We start from the raw sequence: 11,369 nt of genomic DNA, 5'->3' as shown, positions 1-11,369 counted from the left end.
GCAATGGTTTTGCCTTTGTTAAAGTTTGAGCTGTTGGCAAAGCTCTTGACCTTTTTTTTTAACATAAATAAATGGCATTGTTATTTGCAATGCCACTAGCTTTATCTTTTGCAAATGACACCCACAAACACCTACAGAGAGCTCCCAACACACACCCACACTGCGCCCCTCCCACACACACTGCGAGCACCACCACACTGCGAGCCCCCCCACACACATTGCGAGCTCCCTCCACAGACTGTGAGTCTCCTCTATACACTGCGAGTCACCTCCTACAAAGCCCCCTCCACACACAGAGCCACCCTGCTCACACACAGAAAGCCCTCCCCTTGTTTGGCAATGTATAGTAAGCCCTTAGAGTTCTATAAAGCTTTGGAGAGTTATTTGCAACTGTTTATTATGAAGAATATATTCCTTTGTAACTATACAATGGTGTACAATATATCTTATTGAAGCTACTTTCAGATGGACGTAGGCAGCTGCTTAGAAAGTTTTTGAAACACCATATACAACGAGGTCAAGGTCTTAGAATGTGAGTGCATGTATTGTTGTAAAACATTAATAAGGTACATGTGGATGACACAGAACCATGCAGAGGCACAATATTGCACAGTGACTTTATATGGCTGAGATACCCGCCACCCCCTCTCAACACAATCCCCAAGGATGGGAAACCGGAAACAGTTCTGAACTTTTGGAAGACGGGAGGGAGTGACCCTCCCGGCCGTATTTATTAAAATATGAAACAAAATTAAAACATTAAAATAACAGTTTCATATTATGTACAATTTCATTACCACATTGCGATGTTTGGCTAACCTTAACATATTCTCTAATACAAATGTTCTCCTAGCCGAACTAACATCCTACAAAACATTTAACTTGAAATTTTGAAATTGTACATCCTAACGTTTAAGGGCCAACGGCAAGGTCGTAACCGGTGTCAAGATCCCTAAACCAGAAATATCCCCCTCACTTGTGAGGGGCGACCGCACAGAGGTGTACCTCGAGTGCAACTACCAATTTCCCTTGACTTGACGGGGGCCCCAATAAACTCAACGCCACTTAAAGGTCGTCCGAGGACTCGTGTGAGGTATCTAGAAGGTAGCGTAGACCCCCCCCAAACCCCACACAACTTACCACATCTGCCGTCGCAGATGTCCTGGCCCCGGGAAATTCTCCAGGAGGGGGCTGTAGCCCCTCCTACCCAGGAAGGGGCCTTGACCGCCTTTCCTTTCCTTTCGGCGGCCCATCCTTAGAAGGGACCGCCTCCCCGTTGAGGGGCCAATGGCCACCTCCCTCGAGCGCTCCCATCCGTAATGGGTGACGCCCACTCATAGGGATCTTCCAATTAGTGCTCACCGATCATGACCTTACCGCCCGACCAAAATAAATACGACAATTCTAAACTAAATGACTAATTTACTTAAAAGACAGTAAAAAACAACTTTATTAAAAGCATGCTTACTGATCAACACTAGAGCAGGATTACTTTATTTGCAAAACATACCACAGATTGACCATTCTTTATTGCATATTCAAAGTTATCACGATAATAATCCGAACCTGCAAACAAAATTAGAGTTACCATATCAAACTTTATTCAAAACCACTTGCTGTCCTCAGGGGCTGGTGGGTGGGTCAAAATTGGCTCTTCGTTCCGTCTCGAGCTCACGTGCAGCGAGGTGGTGCAGCTTCAGAGCACAGGAACAAGAGGATGCTTCCTTGGCTTGTTGCTCCTTTTATCCGTCGTCAGGGCGGGCGTAAACCCGCCCCTGCCTGCCCCGAGGGCGTGGCCGGCCGCGTCAGTGTCTAGGCCAGCCCACTCCAGGGCGGGAAAAAGGCGCGCCCCGGCTACGCCGCTTCGGGCATACCAGCCGAGACTCGCCTCCCGCCCAAGATGGCTTCCCGGGGGGATCGTGGTACTCCGCCATACGTTCGGGGGGACCGAATGGTCGCCCCTTTCCATATGGCTGAGATACCCGCCACCCCCTCTCAACACAATCCCCAAGGATGGGAAACCGGAAACAGTTCTGAACTTTTGGAAGACGGGAGGGAGTGACCCTCCCGGCCGTATTTATTAAAATATGAAACAAAATTAAAACATTAAAATAACAGTTTCATATTATGTACAATTTCATTACCACATTGCGATGTTTGGCTAACCTTAACATATTCTCTAATACAAATGTTCTCCTAGCCGAACTAACATCCTACAAAACATTTAACTTGAAATTTTGAAATTGTACATCCTAACGTTTAAGGGCCAACGGCAAGGTCGTAACCGGTGTCAAGATCCCTAAACCAGAAATATCCCCCTCACTTGTGAGGGGCGACCGCACAGAGGTGTACCTCGAGTGCAACTACCAATTTCCCTTGACTTGACGGGGGCCCCAATAAACTCGACGCCACTTAAAGGTCGTCCGAGGACTCGTGTGAGGTATCTAGAAGGTAGCGTAGACCCCCCCCAAACCCCACACAACTTACCACATCTGCCGTCGCAGATGTCCTGGCCCCGGGAAATTCTCCAGGAGGGGGCTGTAGCCCCTCCTACCCAGGAAGGGGCCTTGACCGCCTTTCCTTTCCTTTCGGCGGCCCATCCTTAGAAGGGACCGCCTCCCCGTTGAGGGGCCAATGGCCACCTCCCTCGAGCGCTCCCATCCGTAATGGGTGACGCCCACTCATAGGGATCTTCCAATTAGTGCTCACCGATCATGACCTTACCGCCACAGGCCGGATAGTTGACCGGCTATCCGGACCCCCCACAACACTCCTACCTAAAGGTCATGTCTTAAAGTCTTTAGCCAAGCTATCAAGTCTCCTATGAGTAACTCGTTCCCCACCCGGGACAAATGAACACCATCCCCCAAATACATACTGTCACCAGTAATACAACCATGCGAAATAGAATGCAGTGTATTGGAACGGAACAATCTACTCACTTTGTTATTAATTTTTCTTACTGAATGATTCAGAGCAGAAACAGAAATAGCCCCCCGCCATACTTTTCGTGGGATCATATGGGACCATGCAATTGTGCACCCTGGAACTCTCCTCGCTAACCAACTTACAGTGGAAAGCATCGCCTCAAGAAGAAGTCGTCTACCAGTGGTGACCAAATCATTGCCCCCAAGATGTACTATGACTATAGACGGCGGTGACCTCGTCCGCCCTAGCAAACCCTCGAAAAATGATTGAAACTGGTCAATACAGAGTCCGCCCCTTCCGTAGAAGGACACACTGTACCCGTATTCCCCAGCCACGTGAATCATGTCACCTGCTTTGAATACGTCCGCGGCACGCCTCACGTATGAGTGGCCCACGACCCACACCTCCTTTTTCACAGCCGGTGATGTCTGACCGCTGGCCCGGTGTTGGGTCGACTGCATAGTCCGCCCCGCCTCGTAGGCTTGCGCAACTGAAACCAAACAAAAACAAGAAGCGTGAGTACATCATTACAGCTTCACAACATGTGCAACCGCACATACCTTTTATAACAATTGGAGGACCAACGCCCCACACGTTTAACTTGTTCGACATTCAGACCCCTGGCTGTAGCCTCTGTAGCAGCCCCTATCCGAAAGGAATGGGTCCCAAACTCGCCCGGGTTCAAGCCCGCAGTGGCAATCGACATCGCAAGCACCCGCTGAAACTGAAACCTCATCAGTGGGGTGGCGTCAGCGTGTCTCAACAAGGTCCCCCCCCATGATGCCACCCTTTGTGCTAAATATTCCTCTACACAACTCACCGGGCACATGGAGGACCCGGGAATCCTTTGTATGATTATGCAATCACCCATCGCACCCTGATCGGTCTTGGACCTGACAAACGAGACAGTCATTGTCCCCCCTCTGACCTGAACGTGCTCTCGGCACAGTCCCCCCACCACATCCTGCTTGTTCCTTGCCACTAGTTCGCTTACCCGCATAGCTCCATGGAATGCCAGCGTAAAAGCGGCTCGGAATAACACTGTTTCATACTGGGATGAACACGTTGCAGGGAGTATGGATAATAACAGGGCCAACCTATCCAAACCTATCGGGCGCCTTTCATCTACTCTGCGACCCTCAAGGCGTTGCCACCCACGTAGCGCTTTTTGCACAACGAAAGACGCTGTCGGGTCCTGGATCCCATGAGCCCTAGCCACAAAGGAAATGGCGGCCCGATGCCTCTGGGCCGTAGCCACTGATTTGCCTGCCTGATGTAAAGACAGCAGGAATTTCACTACCAACTCCTCCTGGCCCCAAAGCTCCCCTCTAGCAGTCCCCAAAAAGGCCCAATAGGAACGGAACGCCCCTTCATATGACTTCCTCGTCCTGGGTGCTAAACTCTCTCCCACGAGGTTACGAAGTTCGGGGCACCGAGAGACCAGAGAGCTTCGGCAAAGGGTGCCGCCACCGGGTCCGCTGTGGGCAGAAAACCCCAGAAGGCCTGCATACGAAAACGAGAAAGCGCATCAGCCGCCTGGTTCATCACCCCCGGCACATGTCTTGCCTTAAATAGCACATTCAATTGCATACACAGTAATACAATTTCCTTGAGCAATCTCAGAATCCATTTGCATCGTGCTGCCTGGCTATTGATACACTCAACCACGGTCATGTTATCAGACCAGAATACCACAGAGTGATCTCTGAACCCCTCGGGCCAAGTTCTCAGGGCCACCAGAATGGGGAAAAGTTCCAGAAAAGCAATGTTACTTGTCAGTCCACTATCATGCCACCATGACGGCCATTTTTGTGCCGACCACTGAGTGCCGAATATGGCACCAAAACCAATGCTCCCTGCCGAATCTGTCCACAGCCCCAGCTCCTCAGAGGACACCGCCGGTTTGTTCCAGACAATTCGACCATTGAAATCCGCCAGAAATGCCAACCAAATGCGCATGTCCTGGCGAACCTCTGCCGAGAGCCTTGTGCGATGATGACCCTCCTTCAGGCCGACCATGGCTTGAGCGATCGAGCGGGAAAAGGGGCGGGCCATCGGTATTACTCTTAGGGCAAAATTCAACTGTCCCACCAATTGTTGTAATTGATGTAGCTTAACCTTAGACTCACTTATACACGTTTGCAGGCATGCCCTGAATCTTAACACTTTGTCTCCTGGTAAACGAAAACAACCTTCTTCAGAGTCGAGCTCGATCCCCAGAAACTCGAGGCAAGTCGAGGGACCTACAGTCTTACCTGGTGCCAATGGCACGCCAAACTGATTCATCAAGACACAAAATTCAGTCAAAGCCTGTCCACATTCCGGATCCCCGGCTGCCCCCAGAAACAAAAAGTCATCGAGATAATGCATAACATGTTGAAACCCCGTCTTATTTGTGAAGACCCATTGCAGGAAACAACTGAACTTTTCAAAATAGGCACAAGATATAGAGCACCCCATTGGCATACACCTATCCACGTAATAGTGACCCTGAAACATGAAACCAAGGAGACGCTGATCGTCTGGATGTACCGGGAGCAACCGGAACGCTGACTCGATATCAGATTTTGCCATCAGCGCACCGGGCCCCAGGCGATTCAATATGGCTACGGCCTCATCGAAGGATGCGTACCGCACCGAACACACTTCCGGGTCTATCGCATCGTTTACGGAAAGACCACGTGGGGCTGATAAATTATGTATCAGCCGAAACTCACCCGGGTCCTTCTTGGGGACCACCCCTAAAGGGGAACAAACAAAGTTAGCAACTGGTGGCACATTAAATGGACCGGCGACTCGACCTCGAGTAACCTCTTTCCCGATCTTTTCCTGTACCACGGTCGTATGTTGCAAGACCGATATTTGGTTTTTACATTTCGCTATACCCTGAAACTCCCCCACTGGGATGCGGAAACCATATGAAAACCCGTTCCGCAACACCCCAGCGGAAGCGTGATCCGGGTATTCGCTGAGCCAGGGAATCATTGCCATGGTATCAATCGGAGTAGGTAAAGGCGCCCCTCGGACTATATCAGACCTGTTTGGCGCCTCCTCTACCCCCGTTATCACCCGTTTTGGCTCTGCACATGGACTCAGGATGGGATGATTGCCCACACCCACCACATTCGTGCCTAAATTTGCATGACCCCTGGGGCCTCGTACATTTACCCCTGTTAAAGTTCCAACAAATCCCCCTTTTACCTGTGTTGCCGATCGGCCTCGAGTGGTTGTCGTTACTCGTACCTGATCGAAAGGGCGTCCCAGCATATTGGCGGGAGGATTCACCCACGCTACTCCCTACCAATGGCAACTTCAACATACCAGTATCTTCCATTTTGGACCAAGACACAGAATCATAACAATCCCAAGTTAAGTTTTTATCATGTTCTTTCGCTTTTCTGAAAATATTATCGTAACAGAACCATTGATTGCCCTCGTGTGATACAGAATACCCCATGATCCGTGACTGATAAATCGGCAATTCGGACAGCAATTCGGGCCTACGTTCACCCATGATGGATGTAAAAATCCCCCACGCTCTGCCCCAAGTGCCAATGTTTTCATTTACCTTAAAGGCGGCCATCTTTGCGCGCCAAACACTCGGATGCATGAGCTCCTTCTGGCTCTTAACATGCTCCATCTCATAATGATCGGTAAGCAACGAGAAGATGTTTATATACTCCTCTGCCCATATCTTCTCTTTAATAGCCAGAGGGACATGCTGACCCAACTTTTCCCTTCGTGAGGGTGCAGACTCATCCCTCGCAATCGGCAATGGCCGCTTACCTGAACCGGAAGCTGTATCTGTGACTGGACCTGTCCCAGGTGGCTTCTCTACTGCCGCAGCCGGCGATGGTGCCTTCGCCGCTTCCCTTGTTTCACGCAGTTGCTTCATCAACACCTGCGCGTCGTCAGCCGTGGCGCCCTTGCTACCTTTACCCAACCACGCTGCTAATTGTGCTGCCAGCTCGGGCGGCATATCCTCCCCGGACACGGGGGTGACCACCACGGGAATCGGATTCCCCTCTTCCGGCACGGGAGTTGGTTCTTCGAGTGGGGTACAGGGAACCGGGATGTCTCCCCCAGCTGCTCCCCTTCTGGGCCTCTTGCCTTTTCCTCCCGGAGCTGCTCCTGCCAAAGGACGTTTCGGTCCCCCTTCCTCGTCTTTATCCGTCATTCGCCTCTTTAGGTCGGTCACCTCTTTCATAAGAACACGCAGCATCTGGTCGGTAGTCATTCGCTTTCCCGCTTTCTTGGGCATTCTCCAACAGACTATCTGCAAAACAAACAAGAAAGATTACAACGCTCAAAATTGGCTCTTCGTTCCGTCTCGAGCTCACGTGCAGCGAGGTGGTGCAGCTTCAGAGCACAGGAACAAGAGGATGCTTCCTTGGCTTGTTGCTCCTTTTATCCGTCTTCAGGGCAGGCGTAAACCCGCCACTGCCTGCCCCGAGGGCGTGGCCGGCCGCGTCAGTGTCTAGGCCAGCCCACTCCAGGGCGGGAAAAAGGCGCGCCCCGGCTACGCCGCTTCGGGCATACCAGCCGAGACTCGCCTCCCGCCCAAGATGGCTTCCCGGGGGGATCGTGGTACTCCGCCATACGTTCGGGGGGACCGAATGGTCGCCCCTTTCCATTACTTTAATTAACCCTATAACTTCTGAAGAATATGAAGATTGATGTATTAAAAGTTGCATGGATGAATGGATGTGTGAAAATGTGGGTGGATTATTGATTGTTGGATGGATTGAAATGTGGATGTTGAAAGGATGGATGTATGGATGGAAGGATGAAAGGGTGTAGGGATGCAGGATGGATTGTTGAAAGTGTGGATGAATAGATGCATGGAAGGATGAAAGTGTGGATGGAAGAAGGATGGAAGAAAACGTGGATGTATGGATGGATAAAATGTTGCATAGATAAATGATGTATGGATGTGTGAAAATGTGGTAGGATGAATGATGTATCTTATTCACAATTTTTATGTTGTTGTGAGTATTATTACTGGAGTAGCACTTCTAATGAACTTAGGATATGTTTTTACCATTGTTTCTGAAGGTATAAGACAGATGAATTTGCTACAGAACATAGAATGAGTGCATGTGGTATAGCTTCTTTAAAACCAAAAACTATTGCACAGTAACATATTTTAGGCATTTTGCTCAATTTGCTATAGAACATAGAATGAGTGCATTTGTTGTATTTTTTCTAAACTAAATTTGCACAGTAACATATTTTATGTAGTTTGTAAATAATAATGCAAAGACATGATAAGGTTTAATTTTTTTATTTAAGTAAATATATTTATTATTGTATGAAAGCAAATTAAACTTTACGGAAAATACTTTTGCATTTTTTATAAAACGTAATTTCATTTTTTTTTTTTACTTCCATTTACAGTAAAGTATTGTGTCCTTTTTTTCAACTTATGAAAATATATCTTGTACAAGCCACTTTTAGATGGATGCAGGCAGCTGCTTCGAAACTTCTTTAAACAACATATACAATGATGTGAAGGTCTTAGAATGCGATTGCATGTATTGTTGTAAAACATCAATAAGGCACTTGAGGATGACACACAGAACCATGCATAGGCACAATATTGCACAGTGACTTTACTAGTTTGAAAACCACCATAAGTTCTGAAGAATCTGAAGATTGATGTATAAAATGTTGCATGGATGAATGATGGATGTGTGAAAAGGTGTGTGGATGTGTAAAGGATGGATGTATGGATGGAAGGATGAATTGTTGAAAGTGTGAATGGATGAAAGGATGCGTGGAAGGATGAAAGGGTGGACGGAAGGATGGATGAAAGAAAAGGTGGATGTATGGATGTATAAAATGTTGCATGGATGAATGATGTATGGATGTGTGAAAAGGTGGTGTGATGAATGATGGGTGGATGGATGAAAGTGTTTGTGAATTGATGTATAGATGAAACGTTGGATGGATGAAGGATGTATGAAGGATGGATGGAAGAATGAAAGGATGGATAGTTAAAAAGTTGCATGGATGTATGATGCATGTGTGAAAAGCTAGGTGGATAAATAATGTGTGGCTGGATGGATGTGTTGATGTGTGCATAGATTGTGGAATGAAATTTTAAGATGGATGTAGAAAATGTTGCATGGATGAATTATTGATGGATCGTTGAAAAAGTTGTTGGACGAATGATGAGTGAATGGATAGAAGGGTGGATGTGTAAATGATGGATGTATGGATGGAAAGCTGAAAGTGTGGATGGATGTATTGTTAGTAGAATGAAATTGTAGATGAATGTATTAATAAAAATGTTGCATGAATGATGGATGGATGTGTGGAAAATTAGGTGGTTGTATGATGGGTGTATGGGTCGAAGGGTGGATGAGTAAAGGATGGATGTATGGAAAGGTGGAAGTGTGGATGGATGCAGGATGGATGAATAAAAGTGTGGATGAAAGGATGCATGGAAGGATGAAAGGGTGGAAGGACGGATGTAAGAAAAGGTGGATGTATGGATGGATAAATGTTGCATGGATGAATGATGTATGGATGTGTGAAAATGTGTTGTGATGAATGATGGGTGGGTGCATGAAAGTGTGGGTGGATGGATGTATAGATGAAACGTTGGATGGATGAAGGATGGATGTTAGAATGAAAGTATGGATAGTTAAAATGTTGCATGGATGTATGATGTATGTGTGAAAATGTAGGTGGATAAATGATGTGTTGCTGGATGGATGCGTTGATGTGTGTATACATTGGAGACTGATATTTTAAGATGGATGTAGAAAATGTTGCATGGATGAATGATTGATGTATTGTTGAAAAGGTGGGTGGACGAATGATGAGTGGATGGATAGAAGGGTGGATGTGTAAAGGATGGATGTATGGATGTAAAGCTGAAAGTGGGTGAATGTATTGTTAGTGGAATGAAATGTTAGATGGATGTATTAATCAAAATGTTGCATGAATGATGAATGGATGTGTGAAAATGTAGGTGGCTGTATGATGGGGGATGGATCGAAGTGTGGGTGAGTAAAGTATGGATGGAAAGATGCAAGTGTGGATGGATGAAGGATGGATGAATGAAAGTGTGGATGAAAGGATGCATGGTAGGATAAAAGGGTGGACGGATGGAATAAAACGTGTATGGATGGATCAAATATTGCATGGATGAATGATGTATGAAAAGGTTGTGGGATGAATGATGGGTGGATGGATGAAAGTGTGGGCGTATGAGCATTATCACGGGAGTAGCAGTTCTAATGAATGTGGGATATGTTTTTATTTTACCATTCTTTCACAAGGTATAAGACAGATGAATTTGCTACAGAACATAGAATGAGTGCATGTGGTCTAGCTTTTTTAAAAAAAAGAATATTGTGCACAGTAACATTTTCGGCATTTTGCTCAATTTGCTATAGAACATAGAATGAGTGCATTTGTTGTAGTTTCTTTCCACTAAATTTGCACAGTAACATATTTTATGGAGTTTGTAAATAATAATGCAAAGACAAGATAATAATGTTTCAAAATGTTATTTAAGTAAATATATTTACTATTATTGTATGAAAGCAAATTAAAATGTAATGAAAATACTGTTTTTTGCATTTTTTATGAAACCTACTTTGAATATTTTCTCTTTTTACTTCCATTTACAGTAAAGTATTGTGTCCTTTTTTTCAACTTATTAAAATATATTTTGGACAAGCCACTGTTAGATGGATGCAGGCAGCTGCTTAGAAACTTATTTAAACAACATATACAATGAGGTCAAGGTCTTAGAAAGCGATTGCATGTTTTGTTGTAAAACATCAATAAGGCACTTGAGGATGACACAGAACCATGCATAGGAACAATATTGCACAGTGACTTTACTAGTTTGAAAAATCTCATAACTTTTGAAGAACTGAAGATTGATGTATAAAATGTTGCATGGATGAATGATGGATGTGTGAAAAGGTGTGTGGATGTGTAAAGGATGGATGTATGGATGGAAGGATTAAAGGGTGGATGGATGCAGGATGGATTGTCGAAAGTGTGAATGGATGAAAGGATGCGTGGAAGGATGAAAGAGTGGACGGAAGAAGGACGGATGGAAGAAAAGGTGGATGTATGGATGTATAAAATGTTGAATGGATGAATGATGTATGGATGTGTGAAAAGGTGGTGTGATGAATGATGGGTGGATGGATGAAAGTGTGTGTGTATTGATGTATAGATGAAACGTTGGATGGATGAAGCATGTAGGATGGATGGAAGAATGAAAGGATGGATAGTTAAAATGTTGCATGGATGTATGATGTATGTGCGAAAAGGTAGGTGGATAAATAATGTGTGGCTGGATGGATGCGTTGATGTGTGTATAGATTGGGGAATTAAATTTTAAGATGGATGTAGAAAATGTTGCATTGATGAATGATTGATGGATCGTTGAAAATGTTGTTGGACAAATGATG

This window comes from Lissotriton vulgaris, chromosome 6 (assembly GCF_964263255.1).
Source record: "Lissotriton vulgaris chromosome 6, aLisVul1.2, whole genome shotgun sequence".
In the NCBI taxonomy this organism is placed as follows: domain Eukaryota; kingdom Metazoa; phylum Chordata; class Amphibia; order Caudata; family Salamandridae; genus Lissotriton; species Lissotriton vulgaris.
The sequence above is the reverse complement of the archived record's forward strand: the minus strand, read 5'-3'. Positions refer to the sequence as shown.